Source organism: Humulus lupulus, chromosome 6, assembly GCF_963169125.1.
Source record: "Humulus lupulus chromosome 6, drHumLupu1.1, whole genome shotgun sequence".
NCBI lineage: Eukaryota > Viridiplantae > Streptophyta > Magnoliopsida > Rosales > Cannabaceae > Humulus > Humulus lupulus.
In genome coordinates this window covers 69,479,778-69,490,877 of record NC_084798.1, presented here as the reverse complement: position 1 = coordinate 69,490,877, position 11,100 = coordinate 69,479,778, and positions in this window count along the sequence as shown.

Below are 11,100 nucleotides of genomic sequence, written 5' to 3'. Positions count from 1 at the left end.
ACTCACTATTTCAATCAATATACCTATTATATCCCTATAATTGGTAGATATTGTTTTTGGAAGATAATTATATGGTCAAAGATATTTTTGAAATTATCTGTGATAAAAATAGGTAGAACTAAACTAAAAATATTTAGGAGGTAATTTTAGTTAAGAACTCATTAAACTAGCTAATTTTCAACTTATACCATGATTTTATTGGGCTTCTTTAATACTGTTTTCTTGATAATTTTTTTTCTTCTATTTAACTCTTTATCATAACAAATTTGAAAAATACCACAACCACATGTAAAGAGGAAATTAAATATAAAAATATTGATAAACATAAAATTAAGAAAACATAAATCTATCCTATCACAATGCTATAACATATATCATGGCAACTCCAATGATGATGATGATGATGATATAAAGAAATTTAGAGATTTTGGTTCAATGTGGATGATTGTTCTAATTACCAATGTCAATCATTCATTCCATCTTCTGCTCGATCGACTCTGATCACATGTGTAGCTTCTCATCATCATTCAATTTCTTAACAAAACAAGTAGCCAAGCCTACGTCTCGTAGAAAGCTCATTTACATTGAGCCATGACCTATAAATTCATTATATTGAACCTTTTCAATAGACAACTAACCAATGCGCTCATAAGCTAACAAAATATCCTCAAGCGCTCTCTATTAATGTTATCGATTAATTCAAAGAACTAAGAATAATAACAATATATATTTATATATATATATATAATATGTTGTAGTATATAGTTTGGTTTTTTTCAAGTTATCGGATGATTTTTCTAGACTCAGAGGCATCAATGCTGCAACGCTATGTTTTAACGCCTCAATGTCTAACTTCTGCTCAAACTAAGTTGATTACCAAAGCTCTTAATTTTATTTTTGGGTTACAATTTGATTTTTTTTTAATTACATCATCGAAAGTCCTAAATTGACTGTCTTTTTATTTAATATATTTTATCAATTTTAATTGGTATTTTTGAAATTATATTTTGGGTAAGTGTCTCTTTATTGTAAGAATAATTTTCTTTATTAAAGTGCATTTTATTCATTGTTAAGTTTCCTAATTTATTTATGATAACTTGTCTATATTAAGAAGATTTTTTATATGATTATTCTCTGAATATTTTACTTGATTCTAATCTATTTAAAAAGATAAAACTGAGTGAGTCTTGATGTCCAAGGAAAGAAATTTCGAAATGAACTTGGCTGGGATTTAATACCAGGTTCGTCCATTTCCTAATGCTACATAATGGTTGTCTGTCACATTTGGAAATTCCTGCAGTAAATGAAATGAGAAGTTATTTTAAGTAATTTCCCGATTTGATCTGGTTTAGGCCATTAACGAGATTGGCTGGCTTAGAGGTTTTTAAACTCTATAAATACTAGGCCTAAGCAACAACCATTCTTAATCTCTTCACCACTCTAACGTTTTATATTTTGAAGAGTTCTTTTATATGTAAAGAGTAGTCTTTGTTCAACCATCTCTTTGTGTTGTTTTGATTTGTGTTGTTTATTCTTAAATATGTCATAAAGCTTGTGAATGTGAAACACAATCTTCGGGAGAAGATTTTCATAAGTCTCACTTCGGGAGGAAGCGAGCACTCATCAAGTTCAGAAGGGATTTTGGGTTTTTGGTGTTTATCAAAATCAGATTATTAAAATGGAGTACTTCAAGATTGCGACAAGAATTTAGAGGGAGTCTAAACTTGTATAAGTCAATTACTTTTTGTATTCTTGAGACTTTACTAATTGATTTTATCTCTGGGTGTGGCACTGTAGACTAGGTTTTCTGAACCACGTAAAAAACTTCTTGTGTCATGTTACTTTAAGTTTATTTACTATCTGTTCGTATATTCTGGTCTATCGGCATTCTGTCCTGATATATTAGAATATCTGTCTAATCAAACAATTATTTAACAGTTGATTAAATTATTTATTAAATTCATCTGGTAATCTTAAAAAACAGAATTTCAATTGGTATTAGAGCGGTTCACTAAACTCTTAGTGAGATCTTGTGTTTTTCTTTCCGTTTGTTTGTGTTTCTGTTTGCAACATGTCGTTTTTTGTAGAATGGAGTTCTATAACTCGTCCATCATTGTTTAATGATTCAAACTATCCTTAATGGAAAGTTAGAATGAAAGCCTTCATCAAATCTCAAGATGAGAAGGCGTGGAGATCTGTCTTGACAGGTTGGTCAACACCGACTCAGGTTGATGCAAAAATTGGTGAAACAACGGTAAAATCTGAGTTAATTGGTCAACTGCTGATGATTTATTGTCCAGTTACAATAACAAGGCCTTACATGGTTTGTTCAATGGTGTTGGTGAAGGGTATATTGGACTTATATCATCTTGTGATTCGACCAAAGAAGCTTGGAAAATCCTTCAAACTCAATTTGAAGGAATTGTTGATGTCAAGTGTTCTAGGTCCATTATGTTACAAACAAAATTTGAGGATCTTAGAATGTCTGAAACTGAAACTCTTACTGATTTTTATGAGAGATTGTCTGATCCTGCTAATGAATTTTTTTCCTTAGGTGAAAAATTAGATGAATTTGTTTTAGTTCGAAAAATTGTTCGTGTTTTACCTGACAAGTTTAGCACTAAGCTAACGGCCATGGAGGAGGCCAAAGATCTGAATTCATGAAAGTGGAAGAACTAATGGGTTCTCTACGAACCTTTGAACTGAATCAACAGATCAAACAAAAAGAAAAGTCGAACAAGGTAAAAGAAAAAGAAAAATCTATTGTTTTGAAATGTTCTGAAAGTGTAAGTTCAAATGATGAAGATGATAATGAGTTGGCCATGTTGACTAGAAATTTTCAAAAATATATGAAAACATTGTGCAATAAAAAGAATTTTTCTAAATTCTCAAAAGGGAGCACATCTTCTAATCCTTTTATTCCTAACAATAAAAAGGGAGTTCAATCTAGGGAATGTGATGGTTTTGGTCATATTCAGTTAGAATGTGCAAATACCTTGAAAAGAAATAAAAAATGTATGAATGCTACTTGGAGTGATAATGACTCTGAAAGTAGTGACGAAGATGGTGAAAATGTTGCTTTAACATCTGTGTTCTCTAGTCTTGTTTTTTGCAGGAAAATAAAAAACTTGTTTGTCTAAACAATATTGTTTCGGTAAATAACATTACTAATGATACGACAGGTACTGATGATGTTGTTGACACTGATTTTGATGAATCAGAAGTCAATGAAGATTCACTGAAAGAATCTTACAAAAAAAATGTATGATGAATGGATTAAATTGTGTGTTGTAAATTGGTCAAATGCAAAAATTATCAAATCTCTTTCTTGTAGAAATGATGAACTTGAATTAAATGCTAAAGTTTTTGAAACTGGGATTTTTTATAAAAATGCTGAAATTAAACGTCTAAAAAAAGAACTTGATCTTATTAAGAAAAATGTTAAGATACTTAATCTAGGATCTACAATTTTTGAGGAGGTTCATAATGCAGGTCAACGAAACAATGCTGGGTTGGGATCTAAAGGGTCTCAATCAAAGGGAAAAATTGTGTTTGTTCAAACTCGTTCATTACCTGTTTTTTCTTCTAATCTAACATTGCAGGTTTCTAATCCATCAACATCTCAAAATGTCTCATCAACAAAGAGACAGATAGGTTAGAATCTTACGTCCTATGAAAGGACTAAGAAATGCATTCCCACTTGCCATTTTTGTGGGGTCAAGGGTCACATTCGACAAAGTGTTTTACAATGATGAATTTTTTTAATTCAAATTATTTTCATCACACAAATTTAAAAAAGGTGCAAAAGAAACATCTTGTGCCTAAACAAAAATGGGTCAAAAAGGATGAGAATAATTGTCTTGTTGCATTTACTTGTCATAGAACTTATACATCTAATTCTTGGTACTTTGATAGTGGATGTTCTAGAGATATGATAGGTGACAAAAACATTCTCATCAATTTAAAGACTATAAATTGTGGTACATTCACTTTTGGTGATGGTGTAGAAGGTAAAGTTCTTGGAAAAGGAACCCTAAATTTGGAAGGGTTACCTAAATTGAAAAATGTTCTGCTAGTTGATGGAATGAAAGCTAATCTAATTAGCATAAGTCAAATTTGTGATCAAGGATACATTGTTAATTTTTCTTGTGATGATTGTAGTGTGATTGATCAAAATGGAAATTGTGTTCTAAAAGTATTCAAATCAGTTGATAATTGCTATACTCTCTCTCAAAATATATCATGTCACTCGGCCACAGGCAATTCTACTGATTTTTGGCATGAAAACTTGGTCACATTAATATCAAAAACTTGAAAAAGTTTTCAAATGCAGGTATTGTTCGTGGTTTACTCAAACTGGGTAAAGAATCTACCAGTAAGTGTGAACATTGCCAACTTGGTAAGCAATTAAAGATCATTCACAAATGTATCACAAATGTGAATACCACCAATGTCTTAGAATTCCTTCACATGGATCTAATAGGTCTAATACAGGTCGAAAGCTTAAATGGAAAAATATACATTTTTGTAGATGATTTCTCTTGTCTTACTTGGATTGATTTTTTAAATGTAAAAAAACCTACACTTTTGAAGCTTTCAAAACTCTTTGTTTAAAATTAAAAGTTGAAAAAGATTGTAATATTAGCAAGATTTTTAGGATTCATAGTGATCATGGAAAAGAATTTGAGAATGTTGTGTATGATGAATTCTGTAAATATTGTGGAATATCTCATGAATTTCCAGCTCCCAAAACTCTTGAGCAAAATGGAGTTGTTGAAAGAAAGAATCACACTCTTCAGGAAATGGCAAGAGTAATGTTGAATAGTAAGAAACTATCCAAAAGATTGTGGGAAGAAGCTATTAATACTGCTTGTTACACAATAAATAGAGTGTTTTTGCGTCCAGGTACTGCCAAAACTCCTTATGAGATATGGAAAGGTGAGCATCCAAATGTAAGTTATTTTCACATTTTTGGCTATATGTGTTACATATTGAGAGATCGAGAAAATGTTGGAAAATTTGATGCTAAAAGTGATGTAGGTGTATTTCTTTGTTATTCCATAAACAGTAGGGCATATCGTGTGTACAACATGAGAACCCAAACTATTATGGAGTCTGCTAATGTTGTTGTTGATGATTGCAAAGATTTTTCAAAATTTTCAATAGAAGACGAAATAGATAAATTTACGGAAGAATCTACTGATCAATCAAAAGTCCAGACTGATGTATCACCAATTCCATCTGTTGCCACAGGAACTAAAACTGAATCATCACCCAACACATCTGATACATCCTCATCTGAATAGACAGAGATGCAAATGCCTAAAATTATCACTGGTCCAATTCAGAGAAAACCTTCAGCCAGAGTTAAAAGGAATCATCCAACTGATCTCATTTTGGGAGATTTAGAAGAAAGCAATGTCACAAGGAAAATGTATGTAAATTGCATCCAATATGTGTGTTTTACCTCTTCACTTGAACAAAAAATGTGAATAAAGCTTCAATTGACGAGTCTTGGATTAAAGCTACGAAAGAAAAGGGTGACATGAAAAGCACAAGTGGAGGATGTTTCTATTTGGGGAACAACTTGGTGTCGTGGCAAAACAAAAAGCAAAATTTAATATCATTATCTACTGCTGAGACCGAGTACATTGCTCCTGGAAATTGTTGTACTCAACTATTGTGGATGAAACAAATGATGAATGACTATGGGTTTGAATTGGATACTTTAACTGTTTTTTGTGACAACACCAGTGCAATAAATATTTCTAAAAATCCTGTCCAACATTCACGCACAAAACACATTGATATTAAACACAATTTCATTGTTGAAAATAAGACACTAATCTTGGAATACATTGAAACAGACAAGAAAATTGCTGATATTTGATAAACGAGTTTTAGGCTCGTTTATGGTCTAGTTCTTAGGTTGGTTTTCGTTAGTTTAGGGTTATTTTATTGCATAATTATGCTCGTTTGTTCATGTTTTAGGTTTTCCATGCTAAGTTGTAGAAAAGAGTTAAATGAAGTGAAAGTGGAAGAAAATATAGTTAATTTGGAGAGGGTCGATATGTACGAGCTTCGATAATGTCGATAGCGCTACAACGCTATTAAAGTGGCGCCACAGTGCTAGGAAAGATATGATGGAGCCTGTTGAATCTGTAAGTAGCGCCCCAACGCTACAGTGCTATCAAGACCAGCAGAGCAGTGCCCCAGCACTACATCAAGGGCGCTACAGCGCTAGTGAAACGATTTTTAGTGCATTTTTGGATCTGACTATAGCGCTCAATACATAGCGCCACAGCGCTATCAACACATTTTTCAGATTTTAAACCACTTTTTGAAGGGAAAAACAGTCTTTTCACTTGGGAACCTTGGAAAACTATTTAAGCAACATTATTATGCGATTTTTGATAAGCAGTTCTAATTTTGTAAACCCTAGATCTAGAAAAGACTGATGCTTTAGATTTTTTTTTTTTGATAGATTTTTCTTTTCATATGAATTCTTTCGGCTATTTTTTATGAATAATTATTTGATGTTTATTTCATCATGTTATCTATGAACTAATTTTATTTATCTAGGGATTAATGTAGTCATTGGGATTTCTTTTTGATTTTATTATGATATTCTATTGATACTTCTTCTCTATTCTAATAAATATGATGTTTGTTTAATGCTAGTAAATACTTGATCAATATTTACTTGATTTAATGGTTTTGATTCAAAATTCGAAATATGCGAATTGAATATGCTATCATTATATAGACATAGGTTGCATATTGGACGAAAGTACTTGTATGACTTCTGTAGTAATTAGGTTTCTTTACTTAATGCCTTCTATATGTTCAAGTTTATCACAAAAATGTAGAAAACTTGCATATAGACTGAGATCTTATATTTTGAAAAAAAATAGGAATCGATTATATTAACCTGCTATTAGAATAGAAAGAAGAGATTTAGAATTGATTAGTAAAATAAATAAAATAGAAATTTGATGAAATTAAGTCCTAGGCTTTTTATTATTGATTTTTAATTAGTTGATTCATTGTTTTGTTTTCAGTTATTTAAATTCTGTTCATAATTTAGAATAGTCATTTTAATTTTAATTATTCATTTAAGTTTAAATTCACCAAATAGAAAGTTAAAGAACAGTTAGTGGTATTTGGAAAGCAGTCTTCGTGGGATCGACACTCTACTTATTATATATTACTTTATTTGACCGCGTATACTTTCATGTGAAATTTTCACAGATCAAGTTTTTGGCGCCGTTGCCGAGGACTTAAATTCCAATACCACAGTTAATTGTTATTTGTTCTAATTTGGTTATTTTATTTTATTTTATTTCTGTTTAACATTTATTTGGATCAAGTTTCTATTGTGTTTCAGGAATTTTTTGTATATGCGAAGCAATAGACAAAAGGAGATTATACCAATAGCTCTGGAAATTGAAAGAACGTGTAGACAGAACCGTAAAACAAAGAGGAGATTGGAGTTTACCATGGCTAACAATTTGGAAAACGGTGCTAATAATGGTCAAGGGGCTCCAGAGGTTCCAAGGGAGCAAGGACCAAGAACATTGAGAGACTATGTACTTCCTACTGTTACAGGAGTGCATTCATGCATCAGACCTCCAACCATTGCTGCAAAAAATTTTGAGATTAAGCCAGGAATCCTTCAAATGGTCCAATCGACTGTTCATTTTGGAGGTATGCCAACAGAGGACCCCAATTTATAGATAGCTAATTTTATGGAGTTATGTGCTACGTTCAAGATGAATGAGGTGAGCGATGATGCTATAAGATTGAGGCTATTCCCATTTTCAATGAGGGATAGGGTGTAGAGTTGGTTGATATCCTTACAAATGAATTCTATCACTACATGGGAGGTGTAACGCCTTACTTCCTTAGAGTCGTTACTAAGTGAGTTTAAAATGTGCAATTAACTCGCTAATCGAGGGTTTAGGTCAAAAGTGTAGCTAAATTGTAATAAAAGTCATATAATTTGAAAATGTAGTCATTCACTGAAAATTATAAAGCATTAAAAATTTAGGATCCAAAAATACTATTTAGAAATGTTTGAAACTCAAAAATATGATTAAAGTCGACTAAACGACAAAACTAGGTTTACTACAAACATCTCCCAAAAATACCCCTGGCTGTGGCAGCCAGGCAGGCCAAACATGTACACGTCGCTTCACGCTCTCCGTACTCATGGTTGGTCGACTTTCCCCTTGCCCTTACCTGCACCATAGAGTACCCGTGAGCTGAAGCCCAGCAAGAAAACTCCACACAAGCAAATAACATATGCATAACCATCATTCAACACATAACAAAACTGCCAACTGGCTAAACACATATCGGCCATGCCGTCCCAGGCGCTTTACAAGGCCTTGCGTTTGCGGTCTACACCGTGAGGATATCCCAGGTATCTAATAGGGTCTCACCCTGGAAACTCGCACTCCGTGAGCTTAGCTGATCCCTGCCCCTTGCCATACTCGGCCTTGCCGTTCTCGGCCCTTGCCGTTCATTCACAAATATGCACACATAGCATAATTATACAAATACTTAACATGTATAAACATAATCGGTGGGGCTACGCCCTGCAAAAAAATCATATAGGAACGTGCCCTGCACCACAAACTAAAGGGCCTCGCCCTACTCTACGGGTACAACAATTTTCTTACTTGTGTCCCGAGCTTTCTGAGCACTGATATCCTGAGCACAGTCCCCTAGTCCGAGCCTCGCTGGAAACCTAGTCAAAACGCATCAACAACATCCATCCATCAAGTTCTAATCCATTAAATAACTTTGGGTTATAATTCTAGTCTTCGGAACCTTGAATTCTATCAATTCGGGTGATAAAATCCATCCCGAGCCTTAACTTTTGGATTCCTGAGCCTAAAATGTCCTTGGAGTCCAAAAACTCACTAAGTGTCGCGGCCCCAAGAACCCATGCCGCAGCCTGCCTCAACCAGAAGCCCCAACCCCCAATCCATGGTGTGCCACGGCCCGCCCTTCTTCCTAGCCTCCAAAGTGTTCTAGAGGGCCGCGACTCAGCAAGAACAATGCCACGGCCCGACCCTTCGAACCCAGAAAATCCTCCATTTTCTCCACCACATCCAAGCCAATTTACCCCAAAATCAATTCAACAACCTAACTTAATCACCACAGTAGCTCTACTATAGTCTCAGCAATAAAACCTAACAAGAATTAACCCCAAAGCTCATCTAGAAACTCAAGAGTGATTCACTACCTAGCTCACATGCATAACATTGAAACACCATCAGAAACTCAACGTAATTCAGATAATTAGGTGCGAGAATCCTTACCTCAACTGATAACTTTGCCCTGAGCTAATCCTCAATCACAGCCAGCTTCAATTCCCTTGAAAGCAAGCCCAAATTCTTTAACAAATCAAAATCTTCAAACACAAGAGGGAGAAGGGAGAGAACCGAAGGAGAAAGAGATATAGGGATGTTTGGGTCTGTTCACCAAAATTTCTTAATGCTTCCTTAGTTTTGTTTTATTTAACTTAAGTCTCTAAGGTTACCTTCAAGACTTGGGGTACCAAAAACGTCCCTGAGGGAAAAATGGTAAATTCCCCCGATAATCCCTCCTAAACGTTCTAACTTCAAATAAACCTCCAAATATTTATTTTCATTACCCAATAACCCAATAAAATGTCTAATGCTCGAGATACCCCTCGGCTCGCCTCGAGTCGGGTTTTCGACCCCGTTGTGACTTTTTAGCTAAACCGCTCCCTAGTACTGTCTCGGATCATGCAACATGAATGTATCACAAATATTACATATATGGCCCTCAGCGGGCTAAAATTACAAACATGCCCCTAATAACCACATAGGGCCCACATGTATATTTAATTCACCTAAACATGCATTTCTAATCACATACTCATCAAATTCACATATTCATATAATAAATCACTTATTGCCCTTCAGGCACACTAATCAAGGCCCCAAGCCTTATTAACAAATATGGGACGCTATAGGAGGAGTTAGCTTAGAAGTTCCTTGCCAAGTTCTTTTCTCCAGTGAAGGCTGGAAAACTAAGGGGAGAGATCAATAATTTTTATCATATGGAATGGGAGTCACTGTATGATTCTTGAGAGTGATTTAAGGAATTGTTAAGGAAGTGTCCACATCATGCTATAGAAAAATGGATGTTGGCTCATAATTTTTACAATGGGTTGAATGGAACAACTAGAACAATTATAGATGCTGCGGCGAGAGGTGCTTTTATGAGTAAGAGTGCTAATGAGGCGTATGAGCTATTAGAAGAGATACCGATGAATAATTATCAATGGCCAACTGAAAGGGGACAACCGAAGAAGGTGGCTGGAATGATGGAATTGGACGCTATATCAATGCTTACAACTCAAGTAGCATCCTTGACAAAGCAACTACAAAAGACTACACTCCCATCTCATAATATGCAAGTTCAAAGCCTATGTGAATTGTGGTACAACCCATCCACCAAACCAATGCCCTGCTATGTGAAGTTTATGAAGGGGATTTTGTCTAACAAGAGAAATATGGGTGATTATGAAACAGTAGCGTTAACAGAAGAGTGTAGTGCGATTTTGCAAAGGAAAATTCCTCAAAAGTTACGAGATCTTGGTAGTTTTACTATTCCATGCACGATTGGGGAGTTTGAATGTAAGCATGCACTTTGTTATTTAGGGGCAAGTATTAATCTAATGCCTTTGTCAGTATTTTGTAGACTTGGTTTGGGTGAAGCTAGGCCAACCACAGTAACATTGCAGCTGGCTGATAGATCTTTGAATCAACCACGTGGTATTATAGAATATGTGTTGGTGAAGGTGGATAAGTTTATATTTCAAGCTGATTTTATAGTTCTTGATATGGAGGAGGATGAGAATGTTCCTATTATTTTGGGGAGGCCATTTTTAGCAACTGGGAAAGCTTCGATAGATGTGCAAAAGGGAGAGTTAAGGCTAAGAGTACAAGGGGAAGAAGTAGTATTTAATGTGTTCAAGGCTATGACTTATCCTAACGCAAGTGATAATTGTTTTTCAGTGGATGTGGTAGAAGAGGTAGTAGGGAGAAGAAAGCTAATTGA